Source organism: Aulonocara sp. 'chitande type north' Nkhata Bay, linkage group LG5 (assembly GCF_057382095.1).
Source record: "Aulonocara sp. 'chitande type north' Nkhata Bay isolate Kocher_YH1m ecotype deep benthic linkage group LG5, A_spYH_male_GT1.1, whole genome shotgun sequence".
Taxonomy (NCBI): domain Eukaryota; kingdom Metazoa; phylum Chordata; class Actinopteri; order Cichliformes; family Cichlidae; genus Aulonocara; species Aulonocara sp. 'chitande type north' Nkhata Bay.
In genome coordinates this window covers 33,224,650-33,250,497 of record NC_141348.1, presented here as the reverse complement: position 1 = coordinate 33,250,497, position 25,848 = coordinate 33,224,650, and the positions used below count along the sequence as shown (strand labels likewise).

Sequence of the window (25,848 nt, the reverse complement as noted above, 5' to 3'; positions counted from 1 at the left end):
TCTCATTCTGCTCGCCGTAATTAAGCTCATTTCCACTTCCACATTCACTCGGGTTTGGCTTTGTAGTCTTCTGTTACTTTTGTCGATCACACTGAAAAAAGCGAGCGCCATCGATAGGACACGTTTGTAAGGGATGTATAGGAAATCCTGAAGAGTTATGGGACCATAGGCATGTCTCATCCTATGAACACATTCTTTCTCAGGAGGCCTAAAAAGCGGAATTTGAATTGCATTTGCTAATTTTTTGCAACCATCACTTACAGTTGCAGGATGTCGGGGTGCATGCGGTATTAGAGGAGGTTCTCTGGCAGAACCTCTTCTGTAGCTCCACAGATTTTGCAACACATGACATGGACATGCTTCCATCCCAGCACTGAGACGATGCAATATCTGTTATTAAAATGCACCCTCTGGCATTTAGAGATTTCTGACTGTGGTGCTGAATTTTGTTGAGATGCTGACTCACTGTGTCAGCATCTCAACAAACTTTTTAATTTAGACTATTGAATGGGTGTAACTGAGGGCCTTTCAAGTTTACTTTGGTCGAGTGATGAGGACAAGGAGAGCGATTCCATGGCAAACTGTCTTCTAACCACGTGAGCCAAATTTTATTTAGAAAAGGTAAATAAACAAACAAACTTGTAGTTTTTGACAATTTCTTATTCAAACACAACAAAATAAGCTCTCAGTGTTTTCCAGAATGACTTTTGAACACAGCTGAGGTGCATACCTACTATAACCTACAAGAAGCCACACATGCACATCACTGCAAACATTGCAGTCATTCACGTAAGTTTTTTAACGAATTGAATCTTACCTTTGCAAAACTTTAAGCCTTTTGTTTAGAGACCTCTTTCTGGTTAGTTTCCATCTCACTGCTGCCCTTTCATTAATTTTCTAAGAAGAAATATTAACAGTCACTTTAAACTTGTTAAAGACTCTGGCCCGTGGGCCTCCTAACTCCTTTGAATCCTGGGTCTGTGCCTGGAAGTCTCTGTCAGTAATTCCTCTGAGTGTGCGGGTTTCTGTTTTCTCCTGTTCAGTCCTTGTCTTGTCTCTTGTGCATTAGTCATTAGAGAAAACATGTTTTCTAGTTTTACTCTTCCATTCTGCCCTCTTTATTTTGTTTAGCTTTATTTATTTATTTTATTTCTAATTGTCTTTCTTATATAGAAATATATATTTCCATCATTTTCCCCGCCCTCTGCTAACTCCCAACAGTCTCTGGCTCAGATATAATCCGTGATAATTAGAGGAGCGCTTTAAATTACTTTGAATGCTCCTCGGGGATTTTCATCCAATTTCCAAGTAAACAAGAACCACAAAGAATCATTTATCTTCTCGAGAGCAAACCTACGAATCTGTGAATGTTGTGTTAGTGCAGTTAGTTGTGATAAATCAGCAGATGAAAGAGATTCTTCAGCAAGATGAGAAAAAAGATAGTGTGATGGGATTTGAAACATTTAATTATCTTCTATTTAAATTGAAACATTTGCTAATACTTAAGCTGTTTATGTCTGGTTTTAGATCATCACTGACACTGGTTGACACTACTGGCTCATTTCCAGCTGAAATGTAATTGGCTGGCTCTTTTTGAAGGGGTCAGAGGTCAGAGATGACTCATGTCCCCCAGGGTGAAGAACTATGTTGTTCTGGATGGAGGTGCACATGCGTACACACTGTTAGCTCATGACATTCCTAAAATAGCAAGCGTAGCTGCTGGGTGTTTAACCTACTCTGTCTCCTGTAAGCTTCAGTAATGTAATGAGTGCTGTGCTGCTGCAGACTGCTGCAGCTCCTCGAACATCTACACCGTGCTGTGGCAAAACCCAAAACAGTGTGGTCTGATACTGGGGATGTGAGCATGAATGATTGTCTGACTCCTTGTGTTCTCCCTGTGATGGAGTGGTGAACTGGATGTTAGAGAATAAAGACGTTACAGAATAAAAACAAAATGAAGCATTTTTCCCACATCCACTTGGGGAAAAATGTTTTTTTTCTGTAAAGAAAAAAGAACCCAGCCACCAACGGGCAAAGCAAACTAGCACAGTATAAACACAATATCCCCCACTGTTTATCTTTCTGTGCTCTTCACAAAACATTTTGGGTACACTCTGATGCCAAGCATGATCCTATGGTTTTAGGAGAAAGAGGAAGCACTAAACTATCACAATAATCTGTCCTCACAGAAAAATTTATCATATCTTTTCCTGGTTTCTACACGCAGATGGGTGTGTCTCCACTTCAGATAACTGATCAGATAAACCGGTGGAGTGCTCTGGTTTGCTGTAGGTATAAAAACTACCTGATCAGGTTTAGTTTTGCAAATATTCACACATTAGAAAACTTAATGCTCCATGGGTGCCGAGTTCCCCTCCATCTACAGCATACATTTTACAGGCAATGATTCCCATTCCCATTAGAAACCACCTAATTGTGAACTTTAGATTCGAAATCGGCCACAGGCATGAATATGAGTGTGTGACGCCCACAAGTGTATGGTCACAATTGTAATTTTGTTGTGAATTGTTTTTGATGTAAAAGACCTGATTTTATGGTGGTATTGCACTTTTCATTTAGCGTTATGGACAATGTAATTGCGTGGCATTGCCACAAGGGGGAGATAGTGGTGAGTGCGATAGGCTGTTGCAACGCGTCTCGGCCTCAGACGAGGAAGAGCCTGCAGACCGAACGCAACTGATGTCTCCTGTCTCTGCTTTTCTGTTAAAAAAAACAGGTCAGTAGTTCAAGTTTGCTCACCACAATGTACATATAAAGGCAAGAAACCTTTTTCTGTCTTAGTTTAAAGACCGCAAATGTTGTGAGAGAGTGTGTTTTCACTGATTGAGAGAAAGCTAACTATACCGCCATTTGTAATGGCAGCCGCCATTTCACTCGTAGTCTAAATAGGCAGCTGGTCTTATTACCTGTTTTATTTTGTGACAAATGGAGCTCTTAGACACTTCTTTTATCCTGGCATTATTGGAAGTTACAGTTGATTAGGCCCTACCCAGTTCTTATGTGTCAAATGTAAATAGTCTGATGTATACTGTTTGTGGATGATTGTGAACTGTTTGTGAGCAAGGGAAGAATATTTTTGTTTATTGGTTACAAATGTAATATATTGTTTGAATCTGTTAAAGTATAAGAAAAGTATAAAGGTGACATAAGCGGGTTAATTGCAGTGTTAGTGGTGCTGCACAGAAATGTTTTGATGCTGAAATGCAGTGAAATTGGTTACAGATTTATTGTAAATAAGGGCGTTCATATACAATGATTATTTTGTAAGTTTATTCTTGTGAGAGTGCAAGGTAACCAAAAGGGTTTGAGCTATGGACCTAATTGAATGTTTGTGTTGTTAAAAGCGAAATGTGTGTGTCTAAATGAAAAGAAAAGGACGTTGTTAAACTCTGTTAATAAATCAGACGAGGAAGAGCCTGCAGACCGAACGCAACTGATGTCTCCTGTCTCTGCTTTTCTGTTAAAAAAACAGTTTAAAAACAGACCCCATCGAAGGCCTGTAACATAATTTTGGTGGCCCGTACGGGGATCAGCATGCTACGTGGGTGACTGCTGATCCTTTAATCAACGAACCAGAGACAGCCATCACAGGGCAGGCGTGTTGGAACAGCAGACGTGCAACTGAGGCAGCAGCGGGACCTGTGTCGAGGAGGGGAACCCCTGCTGGAGAGGTGACGGGCTGCGTGTTTGAGCTGACTGCACTGTGAGGAGTGCTAGCCAAAAGACACAGAATGGAGGACAGTGAAAGAAAAGAACTGGCTTGGCAGATCAGAAAGAGTCTTTATGCACTGACAGCAGAGGAACTCTTCCAGATTGCTACAAACATCACACCAGTACCTGATGTGGACCCCGCAAGTGTAAGACGTGGTGATGAGGAAAGTTGTTTTGATTATGTTTGTGCTTATCTACGCTGTAAGACATTGCTTGACTTAGAGGATCAGGGGTTTTCACACCTACTGCTGTTGAAAGATGCTATTATTCATCTCATTGATAGTCATGCCGCTGAAGTATCTCACCCTGTAGTCTCAGAGGAAAATGTTGTTACTCTCACAACACTTAAGCACCCGGAACAGAGTGATGTACTTACCTCAGCTATATTGCCTCTTGAGTCTGTTAATCCACAAATAACAGAGTATGAAATGCTAAAGGCTAACTACGAGGCACTTGGTAAAAATTTAGCAGATTTACAAGTGACATCTGCAACACAAGACACACCCACCCCCACTATTACACAGTCACTCCAGCCTCGAGCTGAGAGCGTGACAAACAGCCGCTCCACCACAGACATGCGACAATCTAAGCCTGATCACATGGTTTCCCTAAGAGACCTGCCATTTTTGCAACGCAGAGAGTTTAAAGTACATGGTGGTCAGGTTGGGGACATTGCATCTGACATTAGCTACCATGGACTGTGTAAGCAGATTGAGGAGGGGCTCAAGGTGAAGCACACAGAGGGAGAGATCATTCAAGGTGTGCTCCGTATTATCAAGCCTGGACAGTTTAAGGACATGTTGATCAGTAAAGATGACTTGACCCTCATTGAACTCAAAAGCTTACTACGTTCACACCTGAGTGAGAAGAGTGGGAGTGAGTTATTTCAGGAATTGTTGAGCACTAAGCAACATGACCATGAAACTCCACAACAGTTCCTCTACAGGATGATTGGACTGAAGCAGAAAGTCATGTTTGCATCCAGGCAGGATAACATGGACGTTGCGTATGAGACACGTACGATCCAAAATGTATTTCTACGCACCATTCATCAAGGTCTTCTACCAAAATATAGTGACATTCGTAATGAACTCAAGCCACTACTATCAGACTACAGTGTGTCAGATGAAGCCTTGATAAGGCAAGTGAACAAAGTGTCAAGCGAAGAGAGTGAGCGACAGCGAAGACTGGGATATTCCACTCGACAAAAGGTAACACATGCTCATACTGCTCAACTTGAACCTGCTAAAGACACTGAAATGACTGACTGTAAATCTAAGAGTAAGAATAAAGTCATAGAAGAGCTGGCTGCGAAGGTGGAAACCCTGACCAAAGTGGTTGAGTCTCTCACAGCCAGTCAGGCTCGTGAACCCACTTGTCAGTGTGCACACCCAAAGCAGAAGCCCAGACAAACTGCAAAACAGTATGGCTGTCCCAAGTGTATTGAAAGTGGGGCTACTTCATGCACTCATTGTTTTATCTGTGGGGAGACAGGTCACAGGGCAGTGGGATGTCTCAAACGAAGCCAACCCAGAAGCTCTAGTTGGCCTCCTGCTGATACACACACGCCCAGAACCAGTGGACAGCCAGACCCAAAATCACGAGGTATGTGCTCAGAAGAGTTTGCTCATGTCAGAAGTAGTTGGGCGACCCTTCCAACGAAAAATGCAGATACAGGGGCAAGTGAGAGAGTGGCACAGCTTGTTGGGAAAAAATGTAAAATCAAGTGTTACATTCATAGCTTTGCAGTGGACTGTTTATTGGACACAGGTGCACAAGTGAGTCTCATTGATCGCCAGTGGGCAAAAACCTACCTCTCTGACCACAAACTCCGGCCACTGACAGAACTTATTGGAGATAAGGCTCTTAGTGTGCTTGGTGTTAATGGCCAGCCATTACCCTACGACGGCTGGGTGGGCGTGATGGTGAGTCTCCCAGAGAATAGTGACCCAAACTTGACTGTACAAGTCCCCTTTTTAGTAAGCAGTGTGCCCATGGACTGCCCCCTGATTGGTTTCAATGTAATTGAACAGCTGATACTGGGGCCAAATGCTAGTACAAACCTCATACCCACCATTGTGAGCCTCCTGCGCAGCGCGATGAACCTCCAGGATGACACAGCGACGGCACTGGTCAACTTCATCCAGACCAAGCTTACCAGTGATAACGTGGTCAGCCAGAGTGTCCTAAAAGTGGGCCTGTATGATGTAGTAATCCCGGCTGGTCAAGTTAAGTATGTTAAGTGTAAAGTCTCCTCTACAGTTGACATGTCCAACCCCCTCGTGCTCTTTGAACCAACTGAGAGCAACCCACAACTGCAACAGCTTGATATTGGCAACAGCCTCCTCACAGTTTGTGATGCCAGAGTCCCATATGTCAAAGTACCTATTGGCAATCACACTAAGCATGATGTGACCCTCACCGGCAGAGCAGCCCTTGGAACTATTGAACCAATAGCAGGAGTCGTACAAACTGACTTACCAAACCTCGGTGAGCCCAAAGTGACTCAAGATGTCGACCCTGATGTATCTCAAATACCCCAGCAGTGCGGTGAAGATCAAGCAACACAGGAATGGGATCCACCTGTTGATGTTAGTCACCTGACTGAAGACCAACAGACTGTTGCCAAGAAAATGTTAAGGGAAGAGTCAGGGGCTTTTGCACGTGATGAGAATGACATGGGGTGCATTCCCAGCTTGGAAATGACAATAACACTCAAAGACACAACCCCAATTCAGAAATCGTACACCTCAATTCCAAAACCCCTCTATAAGGAGGTTAAAGAGTATATTGAGGACCTCTTGGCAAGAGGATGGATTGTAAAGTCTAGATCCCCTTACTCTGCGCCAATAGTTTGCGTGCGGAAAAAGGATGGCTCCCTAAGGCTCTGTATCGACTACCGTCTCCTGAACCAGCGCACAGTACCTGATCGCCACCCATTACCAAGAATCCAGGACCTCATTGACACCTTGGGAGGGTACAACTGGTTCTCCATTTTGGACCAGGGAAAAGCCTATCACCAGGGCTTTATAGCAGAAGGATCCCGCCATCTGACTGCATTCATCACCCCCTGGGGCCTTTATGAATGGGTGCGAATTCCCTTCGGTCTTACCAACGCACCTGCTGCATTCCAACGCAGTATGGAAGAAATGCTGGCTGAGTGCTGCATTCCATACTTGGATGACATCTTGTGCTACGCCAAGACTTTTGAGGAACATGTGGAAGGGCTGAGGAAAGTCTTGAGAGCCCTGCAGAACTACGGAGTCAAACTCCGGCCGACAAAATGTGACCTATTTAAAAGAGAAGTGAGGTATGTTGGGCGCTTAGTGTCAGCTGAAGGAGTACGCATTGACCCAAAAGATCTCGAGGCAGTGTACGCCCTGAAAAAGGAGACACCTGCCACAGTGGGAGATGTGAGGAGGATTGCTGGGTTCCTGAGTTACTATCGCTCATATATCCAGGATTTCTCGAGAATAGCAAAACCCATCTATGAGCTTTTGCAACCCAAGAAAACCAAAGAGGAGCATCTTCTGGGGAAGGTTACAGGACAGAAGGGGAAAGGCGCACAGTTACCATCCAAAACACCAGTTGAGTGGGCAGAGAAGCACCAGGGTGCCCTGTGTAAGTTGATTGATATGTTGGTAAACCCCCCTGTACTTGCCTACCCGGATTTTGAGCTTCCCTTCGTCCTTCATACAGACGCATCTGATAAAGGACTTGGGGCCGTTCTCTACCAACATCAGAGTGGGAAGCTAAGAGTGATTGGATACGGCTCCCGAACACTGACACCGGCTGAAAAGAATTACAGACTCCACTCGGGCAAGCTTGAGTTTCTCGCCCTCAAGTGGGCTGTCTGCGAGAAGTTCAGGGATTACTTGTTCTATGCCCCGTATTTTACCATCTACACAGACAACAATCCCTTAACTTATGTCATGAGTACCGCCAAGTTGAATGCGGTTGGGTTCAGATGGGTGGGAGAGCTATCAGATTTCAGGTTTGATATAAGGTACAGACCTGGCAAAGTAAATGTTGACGCAGACACCCTGTCGAGGAGTCCCCTTGACATTGACAGATACGTCACTGAATGTACAAAAGAGCTCTCCAAAGAAGCTGTTGCCGCTACTTGGGAGGGATGTGGAGCAGGCAAGCATGGAGATGTCGCATGGATCGCTGCTCTGGTTTTAGCGCAAGGTGACCAGCTTGAACCAGTAATCCAAGAAATGGTCACGCCCATCAATTTGGATGAACTACAAAGGGCTCAAAGAGCAGATCCTGCGATAGGTGAGATCATGAAAATGAAAGACTCAGATCAAAAGCTGACAGATGACATGAGACGGAATGTGAGAGGTCCGGCAAGGAAAATGATGCATGAGTGGACAAAGCTGAGCTTAGAAGACGGAGTTCTGTATCGTAAGACTGCAGAAAAGCGCCAACTAGTCTTACCAGCTAGCTTCAAATCCCTGGTCCTGAAATATCTGCATGATGACATGGGGCATGTCGGGGTAGAAAGAGTTCTCAGCCTGGCGAGGCAACGGTTCTACTGGCCATACATGAGGCGAGACATCGAAGCCTATGTCACCCGGCAGTGTCCGTGCATCAAACAGAAGAAACCGGTGACACATGTCCGAGCTCCCATGTCCAGCATTACCACAAGCTCACCAATGGAATTGGTTTCAGTTGATTACCTCCACTTAGAGCCAAGCAGGGGCGGATATCAGTATATCCTAGTTGTGGTAGACCACTTTACTAGGTATGCCCAGGCTTATCCAACCCGCAACAAGAGTGGCAAAACTGCAGCTGAAAGGATTTTCAGTGATTATATCCCCAGGTTTGGCTACCCTTTAAGGCTGCACCATGATCAGGGGCGGGAGTTCGAGAACGAGCTTTTCCGGACTCTACAACAGTTGAGCAATGTGGGGCACTCTCGAACAACTCCGTACCACCCTCAGGGCAACCCAGCTGAACGCTTTAATCGTACCATCTTGCAGATGCTGAGGACCCTGAGTGAAGAAAAAAAAGAAAGATGGAGAGAATATCTCCCACAGATGGTTCATGCGTACAATTGCACTCGCCATGAAGCAACGGGTTACTCGCCATTCTTTCTGCTTTTTGGTCGACATCCACGAATGCCAGTAGACCTCCTGTTCAAGTTGGTTACTGATGGAGAGCCACAAACTGCAAGAGGTTATGCTGAGAAATGGAAAGTACGAATGACTGAGGCTTACAGGATTGCATCTGGAAACAGCCAAAAGTCAAGTGATCGTGGAAAGAAACACTATGACCGGCATTTGAAAGGAGTGGTACTCCAACCTGGAGACAGAGTACTAGTGCGGAACCTGACTGAGAGGGGTGGTCCTGGCAAGTTAAGGTCCTACTGGGAGAACACCATTTATGTGGTGAAGGAACAGATCAATGACAGCCCAGTGTACAGAGTGACCTCAGAGGCAAAGGGGAAGAAAGTGCGTGTTCTGCATCGCAATCTATTGCATCTTGTCAATGAGCTTCCTGTGGACTTGCCTGCTGTAGATAAGGGGGACGGGCCATCCGCCGTCAAGAAAAAGAAACCAAAACCAGCTCAAGGAGAGACAGAGTTTCAACCCCACTCTGACGCAAGCTCCGATGAGGATGAGAGTTCCATGTATTATGAGTTGAGGTATGATTTGAGAAGTGGGAACAAAGAGGATGCACTACATACCTGTAACCATACTGTTGGACCCCCAAGAGGAACAGCTGAGTTCAGCAGAGTGGTCAACTGTGGAGCACCTCAGCCAACAGAAGCAACAGATGAATTGAGGGAACAAGGAATGGAACAAGATGGTGGACACCAAAGCACTGAACTTGACAACGACATGGGAGAGGAGGAACATGAGAGGGTACAGGAATCAGGAGTCACTGAAGTGCCTTTCACAGTCGACGAAGGAGAAGTTGGACTGCCGCTTTCAGAAAGGGCACAGTATACACCTAACGTGGCCCCGCCGACTAATGAATCAGTTCTAAGAAGGTCTACTAGAGAACGACGGCCTGTTACACATTTCACATATGACACCCTTGGCCAGCCCTCTCTCCGGGTGCATCCATCAGTCAGTTGTGCTGAAGTGCACGAGTCACCAAACACAACACACTACACCATGCCACCATATCCCCTGTTACCTTACTTCCCCCTAGTGCCATATCGCATTCCAACATCTCACTGTGCACACCCAGGCACCTTCCCTGTATATTATAACTGCCCAATCTATACATGTTAGTACACAAGGAATGTGGGTATGTGGGAAGGGGATGTGATTTGAGTTGTTTGAGTAATGAGTATAATGAGTTTTAAAGGGTAAGAGGTTAAATGTCAGGAGCCATTTTCTTTTTGTTGGGGAGTGTGTGACGCCCACAAGTGTATGGTCACAATTGTAATTTTGTTGTGAATTGTTTTTGATGTAAAAGACCTGATTTTATGGTGGTATTGCACTTTTCATTTAGCGTTATGGACAATGTAATTGCGTGGCATTGCCACAAGGGGGAGATAGTGGTGAGTGCGATAGGCTGTTGCAACGCGTCTCGGCCTCAGACGAGGAAGAGCCTGCAGACCGAACGCAACTGATGTCTCCTGTCTCTGCTTTTCTGTTAAAAAAACAGGTCAGTAGTTCAAGTTTGCTCACCACAATGTACATATAAAGGCAAGAAACCTTTTTCTGTCTTAGTTTAAAGACCGCAAATGTTGTGAGAGAGTGTGTTTTCACTGATTGAGAGAAAGCTAACTATACCGCCATTTGTAATGGCAGCCGCCATTTCACTCGTAGTCTAAATAGGCAGCTGGTCTTATTACCTGTTTTATTTTGTGACAAATGGAGCTCTTAGACACTTCTTTTATCCTGGCATTATTGGAAGTTACAGTTGATTAGGACCTACCCAGTTCTTATGTGTCAAATGTAAATAGTCTGATGTATACTGTTTGTGGATGATTGTGAACTGTTTGTGAGCAAGGGAAGAATATTTTTGTTTATTGGTTACAAATGTAATATATTGTTTGAATCTGTTAAAGTATAAGAAAAGTATAAAGGTGACATAAGCGGGTTAATTGCAGTGTTAGTGGTGCTGCACAGAAATGTTTTGATGCTGAAATGCAGTGAAATTGGTTACAGATTTATTGTAAATAAGGGCGTTCATATACAATGATTATTTTGTAAGTTTATTCTTGTGAGAGTGCAAGGTAACCAAAAGGGTTTGAGCTATGGACCTAATTGAATGTTTGTGTTGTTAAAAGTGAAATGTGTGTGTCTAAATGAAAAGAAAAGGACGTTGTTAAACTCTGTTAATAAATCAGACGAGGAAGAGCCTGCAGACCGAACGCAACTGATGTCTCCTGTCTCTGCTTTTCTGTTAAAAAACAGTTTAAAAACAGACCCCATCGAAGGCCTGTAACAAGTGTCTCTCAACATGCATTAGCCCTGTGACAGACCGGTGATCTGGGATATGCTCCAATCTCCCAGTGACCCTGAACTGGATAAATGGAAGAGGATGGATGGATGGATGCATAGAGTTCTCCAAACATGCTCATTCCGGTTGTCATCTATATAGGTTTCCCAGTTTTGCAAACTGTTCATTCTCGTTTACGTGCCCCACCCTCCCTCCCTCCTTGTTCTCAGTTCTTTAAATTCTTCACTCCTATTTAGTACACGGGGATCTGCCAGGCCCGGGAGCTGTTGGCAGTCCCCAAACCGAAGCTTAATTCATGTCCGAGCATTCACCTAGTAGGTAATACTATAGTACTATAGTAGGTAATACTATAAACACTGTCAAACCTAAATTGAGGACGTGGGCCCAGCTAGTGAATTTAATGTTTCTTCTTTTGTCTTTCTGAAGATGGATGGATGTGATCTCTTTTTTGTACCTTTGTTGGATAGTTTGGCATCCTATCTATATGATGCAGTTACAGTGTCTGCTTGAGTTTCTCTTTTGTTTTCATTTTCACTGTGACAAGTAAAAATACAGTTATATTTATTTGCTGCAGGAGTGCAGTAAGAACAGAAATCTGATTGTAGTCTTCTGTGTTTAAAAAACAAAACTACACTATGTGAAGACACCAAGAAGACAGATGAAGACACACAACTTCTATATCAGGAAATAATATAAAATATGAAGTTTTCTTCCATCACTCCTGTTCTTGCTGGCTTGCACTGGCTTCCAATTAAATACCGTATTCAATTTAAAATATTACTTTTCACCTACAAAACCATTAATAATTTGGCGCCGAGCTACCTCGATGAGCTTCTCAGGTTACACACTCCTGTCAGAGCACTTAGATCTGCTACCCAAATTCTTCTGGAGCAACCTCGTTCTCGGCTGAAGTCTCACGGTGACCGCGCGTTTGCTGTAACAACCTTCCTGTTGCTATTCGGGCGTCTGACTCTATGCCACTGTTTAAATCACGGCTGAAGACTTATTTGTTATCTTGCCTTTCCACCTAGTTAACACTTGGTGTGCGTTGGTACATTTTTATCCGTTATGCTTGTGAACTACTTTTATATCTTATGATTGTCAAGGTTTTTATAATTGATACGTGCCAGGTCCTTTCTCTTTTCCCTCCCATCTCCCTTTTCCTATTTTATTTTTGTCAAGCACCTTGGTATACCCTTGGTTTTTTAGTGTGCTTTATAAATAAAGTTTATTATTATTATTATTATATTGACACTGGTAACTTTTAGGAATATTTCCCATTTTCCTTTTCCTTTTGACTACTGACTTGTCCTCCACCTCATTCTGTGGACCTCCCTAAGTCCTCTCTTGGTGCCTGTCGCTCAACCCCAGCCCTCTCTCCCTGCTGTGTGTTGTGTTATGCGGTGATATCCAGGGTTCCTGTGTGTTTAGACCGAGATAGGGCAAAGATTAAAAGACTGAAGTAATTTAATCTCTTAAATCTATTGACATAAACTCTTTCGCACACAGCGTACATCTCTATTTTCCTGTGGAGATACAAACATCTGGACTAACATCCATGTACACGAGCACGCACACGCACGCACACACGCACACTTGCCTGGTTTCTCTACATCCTCAAAGATACAAACATCTGTACTTTCCAGCACACACATACACAACCCTGCCAAAGACAAAGGCATGCTTGCGTGCACATTTGACTTGATCTTCAAAAGATGAAAAACATCTGTCTGGCCCAACACACTTGTACAGACGTGCACACACACAGTGACTGTTTACATCAGTGTGCACCGGCCAGTTGATGAACTGATTATGTTCATCAATAAACAGCTTGGTGTGGAACTATGTGAGCAATGGCGATGATAACTTTGGCATCCAGATGTGGATTACACTTAAATCCAAGCTGTTTATGTTTATCAGGCTAACTTCCAGTTGTTCATGGGAGCAGCAGGATCCAGATAGAAGAAGGATTTATCGTGAACTGACAAAAAGCTTTAACATGAGCCAGTTTGCCACTTTCTGTTCTTACTTTGTTGTCCTGTTTTGTCTGTTTTGGAGACGTCCAAGCTGTAAAGCTGTCAGGGCTCAGTTCCAGCTGCTGTCACCGCATCTTCATACAACACTGAAACAATAAGAAAATGAAAAAAGGTTGGAGTCTGCCGTAAAGTGTAGAATGAAAATGAAACTGTCATGCTTTAAAAGCACTGCTGTTTTCATGCATGATCAACAATCCACAAATGCCTGTTTCTGATCACAGTAGCTGTGTATGAATACATTTTTAAGCTGACCTGAACCTCAGAAAAGGCAGAATCTGTTTGAAAAATAAAATGAACCGCTTCAGTTCTTTCACCACAAACACTGAAATCAACTCAATAGATGTCGTTTAAGTTTATATTTCTTTATCTCCAACATAGAACTCAGAAAATCTCAGAGCACTTCACTTGGTCTGGTCAGTTGTTGCAATGTTATACATAATCTCCTTGTACCGAACATATTCATTTGTTTCATTTGCTGTCATATATGTAACTAAAGCTTTGTATGGTCTACAATTAAACTGTATGCAGTATATTATAATAAGATTGCCAAAGGTAGCATGCATAAGATAAAAAGTATTGGTCCTAGACCAGAACCCTGTGGAACTCAATGACTTGTTTGTGTGTGTGTAAAACTTACCATTTATGTGAATAAACTAGAATCTACTGTATAAATATAACTTAAACCAGGGCAGTGGGTTCCTTTGACCCAACGATATCTTTGGTGTCAAATTCAGCACAAGGCTAGAGCTTTTTCCTTAAGATGATATGCCAAGTGCTATAATAAACTGTAAATCTTCAATGAAACTTTAATCTGAACTTTGCTGTATGATTTGCAAATCGTTAAATTTCTTTTTAGAAATATAGGGGAGGTTGACTTCAGGCCAACCATGAGCTTTAATGGTCTTTAATGCTCTCTCAGATGTAGTTTTGTGTTTTTCTACATGTTTTTCATTGTTTGTTTATCCCTCTTTACCTGACAGACCCCCAGTATTTCTACAGTAAGTTTTTTTTAGGTGAGTGGAAAGCAAGAGGGAATCCATATTTAGTCTATATGGACTAAACTAAGAGTGAAATGTAACTATTTCCATTTTTCTGCATTCTTATTTCCTAGTTTGTGTCTCTCTGTCGTTCTTTTCACATTTTTTGATCTTTGATGAGAGGGACACAAAAAGAAAGAAATGGATATGAGAGGAAGAGGAGGACAAGATGTGGAAAAGCTCTGGGTTTGTAATCATACAAACTCCCCACAGTATTCCTCTTTGATTAAACTGGCTGTCTACACCACCTAAACTGAGCTCCAAGCATGCTGAACAACACACCGCACAAATGTAGAGTTTCAATTTTTATGCAAAATCACACGTTTTTCTATCACTTTTTCCAGTACAAACATAACGTGGATTATTTTTTTCTTCTCCAGTTCAAGTATAAATTTATGTTTGCACACTGTATGTTAATCCTCTGTGCGTTTGTGCCTCTATATAACAACTACTTCAGAACAAATGAAATTCTTATCAGCTGTTGTATTTTATCTTTAGAGATAAATTTGACTCTGTGTTGAGTCTACTGCCTCTGTAGGTTTTAGCTTTCCATATGCTGCAGACACTGGTTTGTTGATTTAAGACACTAATAGATTCAACAAAACGTGGAAGGAAAGATGCTCATAGCAGATGTATTACATGATACCGGAGGGTCCTGTGGCAGGAGACTGAGATTTACCTCAACTACCGGTGGAAGCTTGTTAGAATTTAAAGCTGTGATATATCACACTGTTTTAATGACAAGACCAGTCCTGCTTTTCAGTGCTGAGTAAAGACAAAATCTGTAATTCAAATCTGTACATGTAAAAAGCACATATGGACCCAGCACCTGCATTCAAACTTATGTTTGTGCCATCATGCAATTATTTAATGAAAGGAGCTCATTTCTGTTTCCTTATTTTGTATTCTTGGCCTCTATGAATTAAATTGTGAAACTTGAACAATCTTAGTGAGACTTGCTCTCTCTGACATCATACAGAACCAAGAGCAGAAAAAGACAGTGTAGGTATTTTAAAAAAAATATTTTTATTTAAGGGTTTGTAGCCTGCAGAATAAAGCACCTTGAGTCCACACAGTCTGATGATTTTAGCAGAAGATGGGGAAGGAAGCACTTTGCATGAGATTACGGCACCAAAGGGTCTCACAGATGTTACTGTGGTTTAAGATTCAATAACTTTAAACCACTGACTTAAAGTTAGCAATAGGCTTCTAGAGATCAGCCTTAAAAGTTAAACAAGTTTGGATTCTGCTACATTAACAAAGATTTATTTCACTTAACATGTTAATTAAAATGACAAATGGCTGCATTAAGGCTGTACTTTCCAGTTTATTTGACCAATTAAAGTGCAAATACAAATCATTATCAGCCTTATTCATGCAGTACTTTGTACATAAGGATCTGACTATCTCACATGCTTATAGGCTTTTTTGTGTGTGCCCAAAAACACACACGCCTGTGGACTGAGCAATCAGAGATAAAATCATCATTCTGATTGTTGGATGACTAACAGATAAGCTTAAATTTTAATGAACCTGCATCACAATGAACCATGACACTATTCACCTGAATAAACTTTTTTGAAACACAACAACAACAACCGTGGTTCGTGAGAGAAAATATGAAGTGCTGAAAAGTACTGAAAAGTTTGCAAACACACACACACACACACACACACACACACACACACACACACACACACACACACACACACACACACACACAAAAGAAAATAAGAATAAGGATCACAGTGGGAACTTGTTGTGTCGTATTTGATACCCAGTGGCCCTGCAGGGAGTGAGGCCAGCGAGTTCAGTCCAGCAGGGAGCAACTTCTGCTAGAAAACACAACCCACACACACACAAACACACACACGCACACACTCATACGTTCACACAGACAGCAGGTGGAGACTTGACCTCTTCTTTTTAAATGCTCAAAACTTGTGTAATGACTAATTGGCTGTTATTTAATACAATGACATTCTCTGTTGGTGTCCACTCCACTCATCAGTTCATTTTCAGGTTTGAAGGTTTAGGTACGGCCACCCGTTATTTTATTTTATTGACTCCTCTGAATTAAATGGTGATCATAATTTCTTAATGAATCCAAATGGAGGCTTTGCATTGGTTCGTCTAACCATGAGAATATTTCCCTAGCATTAGCCTCTTCTAATAATCCTACAGAAACACCTTCGACACTAGCCATACGCTAGCTACTGTGAATAAGAGAAACTAACCCTACGCATTAATCTGAGCTTATGTTTGCGCTATCATGTCACTGTCACTTCCAGTTCCTCTATTACACATGGAGGTAAATATCTAAAGAAATCAGGAATTTCAGATTTTATATTCAGATCTGATATATAGGAAGGCGTTTAGTACAGTTTTTCCTTTCAAATGATTGATTTCACTTGTCATAATGTAAGCCATTGAAAGGGCCCTGTGGTGTAAGCTTGGCCAATCTGGAACTTCAGCCAAGCATGAAATGGAAATTCCTGTTCTGCCTCCTGAGGCTGTAAGCATTTCACTCAGACAAATGGGACTTGTGGGGGGCATCGAGGCTCCCAATCCAACCTAAAACACAACACTTGTTATTCATTTAACCTCAGATCAGCTGTAATTTGTATCTCCGAGTCAAGCAAGAGCAAAGAGATGTTTTCACTTTAACTCTTTTCTCCTCAGCAGGTACAACAAAAAACACAGATGCTTTCTTATCTATGTGCAGTCATGACCAGGTTTCTGAAAGGCTGCTATAGTGAGCACATGTGCCTAATTGACTGGCACTCAATCACAGAGAACAGAGATGCATGAAATAAAAAGTATAGGTGCTATTTGCAGAGGAAGTTCACATGCTGTTTTTAAAAAAAAAAGGTGAAAAAAGCTTACTATGTGCTGTGGTTGTTAGTGCTGCCATGTGATTCTGTAACCTCCATAAAGGAAAAAAAGCATGACATTTTTTAACTTCTAGCTTCACTTAGATTTAATATGAATTCTGCAGACGCTGTATGCCCAAGCAGCTTCGAGAAGCAGGTTTACTGAGTCGTCTGGATAAATTTGCTGAGTACACCATGCATCGCTTTTGTCCATCTGCCTAACACAGAGGCACACATTATCATCTATCAACAGCAAACAGAAAAGCCTCCATGCCATATGCTTAGAAATGATTAAAATAAAACATACCCCTCCATATGGACACAAAAGATCACAAAGATATTATGATCATATTGTCAGTGTTAGGCGTAGTGCTGTGAAAACACAGAACACACACTCTACTTAGCATGAGACTGACCTTTACATTCATCTTCATAGCCACAGTGTATTTGGAACGCTTTTGAAACTGCTGACCTATCAAGGAGAATATCATCATTTTGACCTTTGACCCTGAGTGGTTGTCTGTGCTGAAGGAGGTGGGGAGTTGCAGTGTGTTTTGTTATAATAGACTCGTGGGGCATCATGTCTGTGTAGTTAAAGACATAACATCATTACAGTATTTGTACAGGCTTCAAATGCTGGTTTAAATGTCTGTAAAGCTCTGGTGTTGAAGAAACAATACAAATGCATGCAGACCAATTTGTTGGTCTCTTACTTCATTTTTTTGTAGCTTACTAACATTCTGACAGCATTCTTGAAAGCACTAGAACAATTTAATTTGGATGTTTTCAGCTGCAATGTGAAGTTTATAGATTTTTTATTTTATTTTGTTGTAAGAATAAAGGCTGACATCCACTCACAGCTCTGCTTGTTTCTTTGAAATTGTGCATGAGTGTGCAAGACAGGTTTATGGCAGCATTAGCGCCCAAACTGCTGCGCTATACTGTGACTATAATGTAAGGTACAATGTGTGCTTTGTTCAGCACTGTGGCCATTATACAGCTGTTACCGACGTATACGCTCAGCTCTAAAAGCTTTCTGTAACTGTGGGAACATAAAAATGAGTGAAAAGAAGGGTTACTGACTAATTACAGAGGTTTCCTGCAATAATTTCCAACCTAAAAAAGTCATAAAACTCGTCTTATTGGGCTTTTTTTATTATTATTGTTATTCACATTTTAAAACTTTAAAACTGAGGACAGTTAAAGAGAAGTAAAACACTCAAGAAAGTGTTAAAAATCCCACCTGAAAAAACACATTTTCTTTATGTATAATGTCTATCTTGTCTGAGCAGTGAGGTAATTTTGTAGCTCTGAACTCTGGTAAAATAATAAAAGTTGCTGTGGAGCCGAACGTCAGAGTTAGTTATTGCTTCACAGCTTATTCTACAGTTGCAATTTTTAAGAGGTCGTGGAATCAGACTGATGAGCGCCATCTTGTTAGACTGGACCCCAGAGGACTGTAATTCACCGAGCATGCTGTCAGGTCCATGTATGCTAAGTTGTTTTTACACATGAACTGCAACCCCAAATCTTTCTAGACATCACGCGACATGTGAGAATGCAAATTAGATATTAACTGGTCCAGGTAGCTCCCTCACCTGACTCACAGGTTCCCTGCTTTTCCTGCTGCATCACTAACGAAAATATCCAGAACTGATTCCAGCAGGTTGTCCAGAGTTTATGAGTGAAAAAAGCATATTAATGTCTTTCTGTGTGCAGGAGAAATAAGCTCTATAAAACTTTAAACAAAAACAAAAGACTTACTATTCATACCTAAAAGTATGAATGATGCTCAGCTTAGAGCAATGACATTCAGCTAAGTGGCTCCCAAAGCAAAGATCAGGCCTCTCCAAAAGTTCTTCAGATAAATGTGACAGTTTTTGATGATTAGAGGGAAAATGGAGACACAAATATGTTGGCTCTTTCTGTGTGGAATAGTACTAGTATTAATATAATAATACCATAGTATAATGGTGTTTGACTGTAGTTTAAAATTAAACCATTAAAGTTTAAATTATAACTTTTTCTTTGGAGCAACTGCTTAAAACTCACAAACAAATGCAACAAAAGTGCCCTCACTTGACATTAATGTTGTTTGTAAGGGGTCACAAATACTGATACGAGTTCTTAACTCTTCAACATTATGTTATTTTCTACAACCTCATCATATGTTTTAATGTAACCTACTAGAACCTTAGTGAACCTTAGTGTCATTGAATTAACAATCACTAACACTGTTGTGTATCTCAAAACTGTAGTAATGCACATACAGTATTGATGCTAAAAAAGTGCTTGAACTGGAGTATGAATGTTAGAAAGCACATAGATGTAAAAGTGATTACATTAATGAATGGGTGAATAAGACATCCTGTATGAAATAACTTCCCTTTTTATAGCCCCAACAGCACTCGTGCTTCCAAATTACCGATTAATTGAAATGAGATTCCTCACATTTTACGAGTTTTAATCAGAAACTTCATAATTACTAATAAATTAAGAAGTGTAGTAAATAAAAGTTCTCCCTGAGTGCAGCAATAGATGCCTGACTATCAATAAAAACACTTTTAGCCTTGGGGACATAAATAGAGGGCTTATTTTTAAAGATTTGAAGCATTCTTGGTTTATTAGTCAGCGCTGCGCAGTGACTTGTGACAGGAAATATGGCAGAGCTGGTTAACAGTTAAAAAATCCACAGTGGGCCAAGTGTGTGTGAGCCTGACTGTTCGGGACGCCTAAATTTGCGACACATCAAAATGATTTTCTACACATTGTTCTCACAGGCAAGAGTTACCAGCTGGGTTTAAACAAACAGTTTTATCTGAAGACAAAAAAGCCATACTGGAACTACGTTGCCATGACAATGAAAAATAATTGCTTTTCTGACAATGAACACATGCAGAGTACTTGTTGCTGAAAAACCTGTTCGACCACAGCCGCCAGGTCAAAACTCGACACATTCCAGTCATCGTCGGGGTATTTCGCTGTAGTTAACATGAGTTATGTAACGGGATGACGTACTGACAGTAAGAGCTACAGATCTGTTTATACATGCACAGTACACCTGACCAAAACCAGTTAAGAGACCAGTTTAGCTGAGCTGAAACCACTAAGTGACTGAGTGGGTAGTTTTTTTTTTACACAAGTTTCTAAGAGACTTCATACAAAAGTCCCTTTATGTATTTAGAAAAAAAAAGTCTGTGTTTGTCTTCACTCCCACTAAAATAAAGACATATGAGCGGTCGTGGAACAATGGAAATATTCCCTTCCAATAATCTGATATCCACCATTGCAAGAGAAATCACTCCTACTCTTGAATTATTTCCCCCATTAATTCAAAGCACATTTTAGTCCTGAAAAAGATTTCGTGAAGGTCCTAACCGCAAATACAGATGTTTTGAGATAAGAACAAACGCTGTTCTAAATGGTAATTTGATTTAAGCCTATCTGTTATTGTTCTTTCTCAAAACATTTATAATTATAAACTGAAGCTTACAGCATGATAACATGTACAGCACGAGCTTGCCAATCATTTGTGGGGATCCCAGAGGTTTTGTTTTGTAATTTTAGAGTTAGATACCACTCATTCAGGGCTTTGATTTTATCAGGTCATTATGTGTCAGTCACTGATGATAGTCACTGTGGCTATTTCTATTACTGTCACGGACCCGGTTCCGGGGACTCGGGGTTCGTGAACAGTGTGGACCTTTATTGTTATTAGTGTATTGGATGTATGTTTGCTGCACTGTGTTCTTGTGTTCAATGCTGGTGTGTGTATGTGTGTGAGGCTGGAGGATGAAGGACAGCCACCTGCAGGCCTGATGGGTGTGGCCCTGCCAGCTGCTGGTCACGCCTAGCTTACCACACACCTGCTTCTGATCAGGATCGTCGGGGGAGCTACTTAACAGAGCGATGGAGCTTCCTCCGGCGCATGATCGTTGAGTTAGACTCCATGTCAGTGTTTCTAGTGTTGTTAAAGTGTATGCCTGCCGGAGTTGGTGCCATAACGGCTGTGTCTGTGTTTTTCCCCAGGAGGACAGCGGAACACAGGACTGCAAGACACACGGGGTGTGTGAAGGCACAGGGGCAGAGAGCACGGGATACCAGCACTTGGGAGAAGACACGTCACGGGAGTCGAGGGAGCACTTTTGGAGATTCAATGTGTGGTGTACATTTACCTCACTGTAAATAAACCCACTGTTCATTCCATTAAGTCCAGCGTTTGGGTCCTATTTCCCCATCTCCCCACGATCTGCCAGCCAGACCGTGACAATTACTATTTCTTTCCACAGACTGTATATAAAAAAAAAATAGCTGTATCTTCCAGGTCTCAAAAGTGAAGCCAGTACAGTCCCTTAAGCCTTCTTTTTTCTTATTGTAAGCAGGACCTGAGAACCACTCTTCAGCACTCTCGCTCTGTGGCCTCAGTAAACATTTCCTGATGAACTTATGTTCCCAATCACCTGCTTTAAGTCTAATTAAAAACATTATCACATTTAGTTCATAGATTAGAGTTGAACATCAAGATAATGCAGAGTATGCTTCAGGGAGGTATGAAAGTGGATTTATAGTGTGCCTGAGTGTCCCATTCAGATCCTGCATTTGCTGATGACATCTGCTGAAAACAGTTAATGACCAATGTGTGATGCTGTGTTGGTTACATTGTATTTATACAGACTTGCTCATTTCCAGTGTTAATGCAAAGCTGAGCAGCAAGCTTCTAATTTAGCACATCTCTGACCACTAAATGTTATCTAACTCTCACGAGAAGAATAGTGTTGTTCTCTAGTGGCTCATTCCATGTCAACTGACCAAATTTAAGTAAAAGCTTGACCATCTCTCACTTCCCTGAAAAACTTTCCGAGGTGATGATGCACTTGTCAAGGAAAACTACCAAATTTTAGCTTACTGCTGTTACCTGTTTGGACAAATATTTTGGTGATGAAGTTAGAGGAATGGTCAAACCTCTCTTCTTTTCACTTAACTCTACTTTCTCCTGAGCACAGGATTCTTCATCCTCATATCGGCTTTGAATTTTTTACAGTGGGACAGCCCAGTGGAAGAACATGCTGCTCAGAAAAGATGGCTCAGAAATGCCCCTAACTTCATTACAAAAATATTTTTGTGAGCAAACTAATAACATTAGAAAGCTAAAATAAGATGTGTGTCATCACCCTGGAAATCAGAGCTGGTCAGGCTGTGAGCATTTGGTCAGTTGACATGAAATGACCTCAGTGTGTCTCAAGATTTCACTTGATTTGGTGCATAGTTTGGCACTGAGCGTGGCATATACATTGGGTTTTATATAAAAAACATACTGGGTTTTAAACCCGGTAACAACATTTTGAGAACAGCAGGAGGGAACCAAAGCAATAAAGTGTAGCCGCAGAGCTAATAAATGAGCTGAAACTCTTTTTACAATACTGAAGGGAGCTACAGATTAACTGTGGGTTAATGACATCTTCTGACATTTTTCTCTATTTTTCACTTTCCTTTTTACTCACAGATGACAAATCTCAAATCAACCCCAACAAATTTTCACAAGATAAAACAGAAGCTTTGCATAGATCTGCTAGCCAAAGCTAGTCCATCGCATCCAGAAATGTTTCTAGAAAGAATCTAACATGTCACTGTGGTGTAATTAATCAGGCTCAGTGTAGTGCTTCCATCTGCTCTTCTGGATTACTTCCCTCAATTGACATTTAATTTATTTGCTAGCAAATAAACAGCTTTGTGGGGCTTTCATTTGGCACATAAAAAGATCATGTTCTGAACAAAACATTTTCATGTGGGGCAGGAGGAATAGATTTCTTCAAGCTGTGGATTTTTCTTTCAGTTCATCATTTTCTCCAGAGGGATCATGGACCTAACCTGGAGGTCACAGAGCATGGGTCAAGATAAGCTTTCAGTGAGTCTGTGCTCACGTGGGTCCTGTAAAAGCATCTGGTGGGTGATGTCATGATGTTAGTGTTACTAATGTGTTCAGAGGCAAAGCAAAAGGGGAGTCATCAGACAGTTTTAGCTGTACGTCTGCACACATGTCACACGCATGCAGCATTTACCTCAGATTTGTACATGTAAACACCAACACATACACACATATGGCACACAAACTTCAAATGTTCCTCAAAAGTCCAGTGTCAAATTTTGAAATACTAAAGAGCGTGATCAGCATCTCACTCCGAATTTAAGTAGCTTCTTCTTTTTCCCATGCATCACAAAAAAAATGGCAGAGAAAACATATCCCAACCTTCACCCCTCACGTGCGTGGAAGAATTAAACCCAGTATGTTTTTATATTTATATCTGATCCAATCACACAAACACAGTTAATTTCTTTCCTAGACTGCTGTGCGCTGGAGTGGTTAGAAAATAAGTGACTGCAATCGTGTATAAAACTGATCCTCTTCGCTCTGTGAGTTTACACTTGTTTATCTCAGGTTAGGTATTTTTTATGTACATTATTTCTTTAAATAAAAAAAAATGTCTGCAGATTATGTCATTTCTGTTGTTTTAGTGTTGTCATGTCATACCTCTTCCTTGCTTTCTTTTCAGCAAGCAAAACTAAACCATGCATCGCTGCAATCGTTTGGTAAAGCGTGAGACAAACACAGCACAGCTACACAATTGACTTGCAGGCTGAAAATGACTTCATCACCTGTCAGCTGCTTAATCCACCGTTCAGTCTCCCCTCTGCCACCCATCCTTTCAAAACCAGCTAGATAAAGTCTCCTCAAACACAACAATCAATGTAAATCTGACTGATAACAAAACAGTGACGACAACGATACCAAATAGCTGCATGCTTCATTAAATCATAAAGACAAATGCTAGTCTGCGTCCCCACCACTAATGTTGCCATTGTTCAGAAGTCTGAGCCAATTAGTGTGGAACCAGCAAATGTGGAAGAGTGACCGACACAGACAGCCCAACCACCTTCTTTATTGTTAAGTGTCTCTTGATCCCCTCAGGCGCATTTTCCTCAGTGACAAGTGTTAGCATTTAATTCAACCACAATGGAACCACTGACCTCCTACTGCGTCTATCTAATGATCCGTGTAGCCAAAGCCACACACAACACACCACATGAACTTAACAAAACCAGGGAAGACTTGGACTAAGAAAATCCCCCGAAAATCAAAGGAGCCAGGAAATAGATGGTGAGAGAGAAAAGAACGAGACATAAATACTGTGCAGGAGAATAAAATGAGGAGAAGGACAGAGGGGAGGGAGTGGGAGGAAGGGGTGGAGTGAGGGTACGCGAGCAGCAGATTCTGACCCGGCTTGTTGTGTTGATATTTTCTCTGGCAGCTTGTCAGTTTGAGCTGCACTCGCTGAGGGGGTTCATGAGAAACTGAAAGTCTATGAGAGCAAATACCCTTTATGTATTTGAAGGAACGGAAAAGGTGGAGAGGAGGAGAAGTATGAGGATACAGGGCGGGACAGAATACAAAAGAGCAGAGGGGGGAAAACATTTGGAGATGTTTTAATTTAAAACTGAAAAAAGAAAATCATTGATGCAAGATGTAAGGTCACAAACTGTGTCACTGATACCTTGAACAGATGCCAGGCTTTGTCTGAAAATATGCTCAAGAATGAAGCGGATACTGAATTACTGCCAGATTACTTATACATTGTCACAGTAAACAGGATATTGTATTAGAAGGAGTAGTAAGTAGCTATATTTGACCACACAAACACCCAGTTACAGTACTAGGCTGAAGAAAGATCAAGAAACAAAGAAGGAGGCTGCAAACACCGTGTATGTGCTTCTCTTTGCTTTGGGAGGGTGAGTAACAGTGAAGTTAACTACTCAGTTTAATGCATCACTACTTGAGCATGTGTAAAAATAGATTATAAAATAGCTAGTGATGACCTGGGAAGGAAGATCAGGTACTAACCCCTGGTAGTAGCTGATCTTTATCTATATTATTGAGGAGTTGGGGAAGTGGGTTAAGTGTGAGGATATATAATACAATGGATTTGCACAATAAAACTGATAAGTGGGAGTGATAAGGTTCCCTTTGATGTTGGTGCCGTGACCCGCTGGTTGCAGTTGGTGAGACTGGTCTCCCAGTTTGCCAGATATTTACTTTTCAGGATCCCACTGGGTGACTTTAAGCATCATTTTCAGTGTTTAGGTTAGGAAGCAAAAGTTATGAAGGGGTGTAAACCACAAAACCAAATCATTTCCTAATACTAACCAAGTAGTTTTGGGCCTCAATTCAGGTAAACAGCAAAAGAGGAAGTGCAAAATACAAAGATGGCACGACAGTGGGTGACAGTCTTGTGACTTTTACACTATTCCTTTAAGCAGGACTGTCTGCTCTCTCCATCTGATATGGTTGCCCAACCCCAACTCAATATCATGGCAAAGTGTCTGTTACATGTTTTGCTGTGATACTGGGTTGGATATTGTCACGGCAGGTGTGTCAGGGCACCAGTGCCAAAGGATGCCTGTGGCTTCAAAACTACAGCAATTGATGAACTGAGATGACACCGTGTCAGTATACAGTAAAGTGCATCTGGTGATCAACATTTCAGAAATACCTCTCTGACCTTGACAGTTAAAATAAAAGTGTAGAAAGTTTTTTTATTTTCGGTAAAGATGTTTATAAGAAACACAAAATCTAAAAATGCACGGCAACAATTCTGCAAAGACTGGAGGAAAGAAGTCTGTAAAATCATTGGATTAATGCAGATGTCACAGACTGACTCAGAGTTCAGAAGATACTGTGACTGAGAC

The 25,848-nt window shown here is 41.5% G+C and overlaps 1 protein-coding gene across 2 annotated transcripts in view; it reads right to left on the bottom strand.

Annotated features, from left to right (window-relative positions):
- The window catches only part of ripor3 (RIPOR family member 3), a 65,133-nt gene that overhangs the window by 35,677 nt on the left and 3,608 nt on the right, over positions 1–25,848 (bottom strand). For both annotated transcript variants that reach the window (XM_086293079.1, XM_086293078.1), the window contains exon 2: positions 13,190–13,282. The gene's annotated coding sequence lies outside the window, so the exon portion shown is untranslated. The remainder of the gene's footprint in view (positions 1–13,189; positions 13,283–25,848) is intronic.